Source organism: Leopardus geoffroyi, chromosome B1 (genome assembly GCF_018350155.1).
Source record: "Leopardus geoffroyi isolate Oge1 chromosome B1, O.geoffroyi_Oge1_pat1.0, whole genome shotgun sequence".
Classification (NCBI taxonomy): Eukaryota; Metazoa; Chordata; class Mammalia; order Carnivora; family Felidae; genus Leopardus; species Leopardus geoffroyi.
This window is the reverse complement of record NC_059327.1, coordinates 49,622,849-49,628,848: the sequence shown is the minus strand read 5'-3', so window position 1 is coordinate 49,628,848 and position 6,000 is coordinate 49,622,849. Positions and strand designations below refer to the sequence as shown.

Below are 6,000 nucleotides of genomic sequence, written 5' to 3'. Positions count from 1 at the left end.
AGCAAGACAGTGTGTCCTGTTGAGCCAACACTGGCTCTACTGAGGAGTGAGGAGGCAAATAGTGTATGTGAAAATCTGTATGCGGTATGTACTTCCACATCCCTTGTCCCTGCAGAACCTCTGAAGATGTGCAGCTAGATGTACTTTTATGCAGTTTACACACCATCCTGTGAAAACTGTGAGGCATAGGACATATCATAGCTCACATGGGAAGTGAGAGTGATGTAGAAATTATCACCGCGTGTGTCAACATGATTAAATCTCAGAAATATAACATTGAAAAAAGTGAACTACAAGATATGTAAATTATGGTATCGCTTTAAAAACAGCCATATTGTTTGAGATCAAACATGCGTCTATAAAAAGCATAAAAACTGGAAAAGGAGGCTACACACCAATTTCATAGATGGTGGTTGCCTCTAGGCAAGCGGGGAGGGAAATAAGATCTGGAAAATGTACAAAAGGGGGCTTCAACAGTTAATCACACACATGAAATGAAAATGTTAATGTTTTTTAAATTTTTGGTGGGGATACAAGGGTGTTTCTATGTAGTCTCTACATTTTTCTTTATGTTTGAAGTAATGTTGAAGTATTTCAGACATTGAACTGATGTGCTCACTGTGAATATAGCCTGAATGTTGTCATTCAGAACAGAAGGTAAGGAGTGTCTTCAGTTAGATGATAAGGTGCCAGACAAGAGGAAGCCTAGAGAGTGCTGGTTGAGAGGATAGTCAAAAGGGAGCTTGTTTTCACGTATATGATTATTCAAATTAAACAGGGGTAACATGAGATGGTTTCTTTTATCCCATCTCTCTTTCATTCCATGTTGTAACCACCAATAGAAAGTCTTTAATGAGTGAGAACTTCGCAGAGAGACATAGCACTCAAACGGAATGTTGTTAAAACTGGTCTCTTGATGAACCCGTTTTGAAACCATAAATGTTAACTGGCAATGCTGCACATGGTAATTTAGTATTGCATCTACTACCTCCCCCAAGGTCTCCACCCCCCACCAAAGGCTTTGTTTACTCATTTATATACAACCTGATCATGTGGAAAAACCACAAGGCTGGAATTCAAACAACCTGGGTTCTAATTTCAGTTTGGCCACTCACAGACCCTTTGTTAAGTCAAGGAAAGCAACAATCTCTATGAGCTTCACTCTCCTAAGCTGGAGGTATGCAAATGTTGCCGATTTCCAAACTACAAAACACAATACAAACATAGGTTTACATTTAAGTTGGAGGAGAATATATTCTTATCTATTTTAGGAATGTAAGGTAGTGAAGTTTTGGGGTTTTTTTGTTTTGTGTTTGTTTTGGGGATTTTTTGGTTGTTGTTTTTGCTTGCTGCCCATAGGAACTGCTTTATATTTATCATGGAGCTCCTTCTGAAATTTTGAATTTTTGGTTGTTTTCTAGCACTTGTTTATAAGTTCTATCACAACAGTTATCAGTGTGGGCCTTATATTAGGTATTTACACATTGCATCTTCCAGTCTTCCTCATTTTTTTATCCTTGTGTTCTCACCCTGCCCTTTATTACGTGGTGGGTACTCAATAAATTTAATTAGACTGGATTGTAAAATTTTCTAAATTTGGAGTTATTCTTATTAAGCCATGCCATCTGCTGGTTCTCCGGTGTATCTGTCAGTCAGCCTGAATTCCTCTTGAAATTCAGGATGAAGCATTTGTGAATTTGTGTGTTGGGCAATTTTCCCGTGTCCTCCCACTTCCTTTTGCAGGTGCTTTTCTTTAATTGAACCAGTCGCGAATTCTTTTTCCTCCTACCCTCTTTTACCTGTTGGCCACTCTTAAAACCTGGAAAAGTGGAGTTTGCATTTCGGAGCCTCGGAATGACCAGAGAAATATAATTGGGCATGCTCAGTTGGTTGTCCTGATTTGGAACACAAATATGTCTTGAGTGCTTGTCAATTCTGTTTGTTTCAGGATCAGATGCATTTTCCTCCCAGCATTATATTGGGAGATTGCAGCCCCTCCCAACCTCTTGCGCTCTTGCTTTTTAATTTTATCCGTGTGCCCAATTTTGGAGCCAGCCCTTCTGAATCTCTTGGCCAATCAAGAGACCACACATTGTTGCCTAAGAGACCCCGGATGCCAGCGAAAGGATTTATAGATGGTGATTGGACTACTGACTGGAAAGAAGGGTGGGGGCTGGACAGAGTCAAAGGAAAAGCTGCCATGGCAACACCAGAGCTTGAGGCTTGAAGAAGGAGATGAGCTAAAGAGGTGAGAGCAGTGGGCAGTGCATGAAAAAGATGGAGACTTTTTTGAGAGCTCCATTCTAAGATCCTCCCGGGCCTCTCGCAAGCCTTGTTAGTGTTCCTGGGGATTACATTTCGCTCCGTTTCAGCTGCAGTTAAAGTACCAGATGCCTCGTACTTGCGAAATTAACAACAGCAATTAATTATTTCTATACCTAGCAAACACTCGCTCTTTGTATTGCAGTATAGTTTTTGCTTTGTCTCTACCCAGTTGAATGAAAGATGAATTCGTATTTAAATCTAACTATACCTTGTTGCCTGATAATTTCCTGATACTATCTGAGATCTTCTTCTCTGATGATACTGCAGTGCACAATGAGTTGTGTGTTGGCAGAGAAACTCAATCTTATTCTCTGTGTATTCCAAATAAAAATCCGATAACCTTGAGTATAATTCCAGTGCTCAACTCATAATGTTCTGAGTTTTATCCTACATTCCTATTAGTTTTCGTCTATAAACTGCTTCCCCACTATTGTATTCATTCAGTTGATTTAACAAATATTTGAGTACCAATTATGTAGTACTGGGATTCAGATTCAGGTGAGCAATGTAAGAAAATGACATGAGCCAAGAAGCCTCAGAATTTTGTACTAGTTGTTTTGTACCAAAGTTCAGTGTGTCTGGGTGGATAGTGCATGGTGTGAGGGGCTGGGAGATGAGGCTGAAAAGGTCAATTGAGGTAAATTCTTAGTGGACCTAGACTTCCATGCTAAGGAGTCTGGTTATGCTGTAGCCCTCAGAGAGCCTCTGAAGGTTTTTGAGCTGAAAAGTGACACAATCAACTGGTCCTTCAAAAAATACTTGCATTAGTAGAATGGTGGTTACCAGAGGCTGGGGGATGGGGAAAATGGGGAAACATTGATCAAAGGGTACAAACTTTCAGTTATAAGATGAGTAAGTTCTGGAGATCTAATGTCCAGCATGGTGACTATAATTAATAATAATGTTTTATACTTGAAACCTACTGAGTAGATCTCAAGTGTTCTCACCACACACACACACACACACACACACAAATGGTAGCTATGGGAGATGATGGATGAATAATACTTTGTAATCATTTCACAATATATACATACACCAAAACATTAAGTTGTACATCTTAATTACATACAATTTTTATTTATAAAAAATAAAACAAAAAAGCAACCCTTTCTGACAGTAGATTGCATAGTATATTAAAGCAGAGACTCTTATCTTTGTACCCCCTAACTCAGGGCTAATAGGTCCTTAGTATAATTGAATAATGGTGACAGTGTGAAGAATGGCTCAGAAAATGGGATTGGAGATTTGTGACCACTGTAACTTTACCAGAGAACCCATCCTTGCAGTTGGACATGGAACTAGAACCATACCATACATTGGGGATTAGGGCCAAAGACCCTCTATCTTCCTTTTTATTCAAAGAAAACTTAAAGGTCAACATTCCAGGATAGCAATTAAGGTGGAAAGAGGTCACACACACACACACACACACACACACACACACACACACCAGCAAGCTTTATATGTGTAAGGAGAGGAAGACAACTTGCTTTGTCTTGCTGAAAGAGTGGGGATAGTTATTTCTTGTGCATGTTATATACAAGTGTCTGTCTTTGTAATAGTACTGAGTGTTTATACTATGAACATGTGTGTGCATGCAGATATGTATACTGCCGATCTGGAATGGAAGGAGGAGGAAAAAAACACAAAAGGATAATGATGAAGGCAAGGGCAGGACAACCCCATTTGAATGCTTCAGCAGAACTGTATTACCAAGAGGGCTGTTTCTCCTGGCCAGACCTATCTCCTTAAAGCCAAGTTAATTGAAGAGAAGCTAATTTAAATAATTTCTAGCTGTTAGGCACCAGGAAAAAGAGAATAGCCAGTGCAGGGCCTTAGGGAGGCCCAAGAGAAGTTACTTTGCCCTAATTCAGAAATTGTACCTAGCCTGTTTCCTATACAAACTGGAAAGTTCTCAGCTTACAGCAGGAATTTTTCACCTGGGGTAAGCAAAATATTATATTCATGTGCATTTTTCTACAGAAAGGATTCCTAGCTGTTATCATATTCTCAAATATCTTTATGGCCCTCAAAAAAAAAAGATTAAAAATAACAACTGGTTTAAAGAGAAAAAAGGTCAGACATAAATAAGAACAATACAAAAAGAAATATGTAATTTTTAACTGGGCAGATCTAGGCTCCGAGACCATGCTTTGTATCTGTAATTTGCTCACTCACGTACTTTTATAGCTGCCAATTAATAATACTGTAATGAAATAATTTCCTATACCTTTTGCAATTTGGCTAAACATGTATGACTCAGATAATTAGCTGTTAGAGGTAGGGAAGAACGTGAGTGCTGATCTGGGTCCTCTTTATATCAGTGGTATGGTGGCAGTAGGCTACTGCCAAGAAGGAATTGTGTAATGATGACCTTGTGGTTTTAAAATATTGGCTTTCTCTTCAGCTATAACTTAACCCTAAGAGAGAATATTACCTGTCGAGTGAAAACCTCAAAGATTTCAGATCTAGCATTTGGGGGAGCCCCATATCAGCCGAAAAGTAATGTTTTTTTTTTTAATTGTCCAAATTGTCCAGCCTTTGCTACCGTAGAATAATTTTTGGAGCCCATAAATCAGGCACGCAAGCCCTAGCTTCCTCGGTCACTACTGCTTTTTAATATGCAACCCATCTTTAAAGAACAAGGAAGGCAGAAGCAAACGGAAACACTGAGGATATATATTGAAACTACCATCAGTCTGCTTCAAATGGTTTCCACCTTAAAATATTTTGCTATGGCTCTCTAATGGGTTTCGAGACACTCTGTAAATGACAGGAAGTTCTAAGAAAGGTTGGAAGGAAGCTACCACTTCTTGAGACCGCTCATCTATCAGACACTGCTGGACCAGTTTAATCTTCAAAACAGTGGTTGATGGTAGATGCAGATAGATTAAATGCTCACATAGATTGGGGGTCCCTGTGTGGCTCATGCAGTTAAGCATCCAACTCTTAATATCTGCTCAAGTCATGATCTCATGGTTCATGAGTTCACGCCCCAAGTTGGGCTCTGCACTGACAGTGCAGACCCTGCTTGGGATCCTCTCTCTCCCTCTCTCTGCCCCTACCCTTCTCTCTCTGTCTCTCAAAATAAATAAATAAACATTTTTTATAAAATGCTCAGATAGATCGAATAACTTGTAAAAAGTTATACAGCTAGTAGGTTCTGGAGCCAGGATCAAACTTGTATGAGGTAAAAAGTTTTGTAATTTTTTAATGTAAGCAAATGTAATATTTTCAATGAAGCAAATAAGTGAAAGAGGAAATTTATTGCAAGAATATCAGGTGGCTCACAAAATGGACAAGAAAAGACAGGGGGCTTCTGAGGGGTGAGGCAGTGGGAGGAAATTAACAGAACATCAGTGCTATTGTGAACAACCCTTCAGTTGTTAGGTAAGGATGAACTAGCACCAGTCCAACTGGCCTAGCTTGGTCTTATGACCCCATCTTGCCTGGGAAAGGGGAAGCCACCTTGATGAACCAACCCAGCAGACTCTAAACAATGAGAAGAAAGTAATTCTTTATGGAAATTAAAGGGCTTGTTTTCTTTTTTAATTTTTTTAATGTTTATTTATTTTTGAGAGAGACAGAGCACGATCAGGGGAGGAGCAGAGAGAGAGGGAGACACAGAATCCGAAACAGGTTCCAGGCTCCGAGCTGTCAGCACAGAGCCCG

The 6,000-nt window shown here is 39.5% G+C and overlaps 1 protein-coding gene across 7 annotated transcripts in view; it reads left to right on the top strand.

The window, feature by feature from the left end:
* The first annotated feature begins 1,922 nt into the window (after positions 1–1,922).
* FBXO16 (F-box protein 16) overlaps positions 1,923–6,000 on the top strand; it is a 66,013-nt gene continuing 61,935 nt past the window's right edge. For 2 of the 7 annotated variants that reach the window (XM_045461582.1, XM_045461591.1), the window contains exon 1: positions 1,927–2,248. The gene's annotated coding sequence lies outside the window, so the exon portion shown is untranslated. Of the gene's footprint in view, positions 2,249–6,000 lie in introns of all 7 variants that reach the window. The other 5 variants (XM_045461558.1, XM_045461568.1, XM_045461549.1 and 2 more) reach the window with 5 other exon arrangements.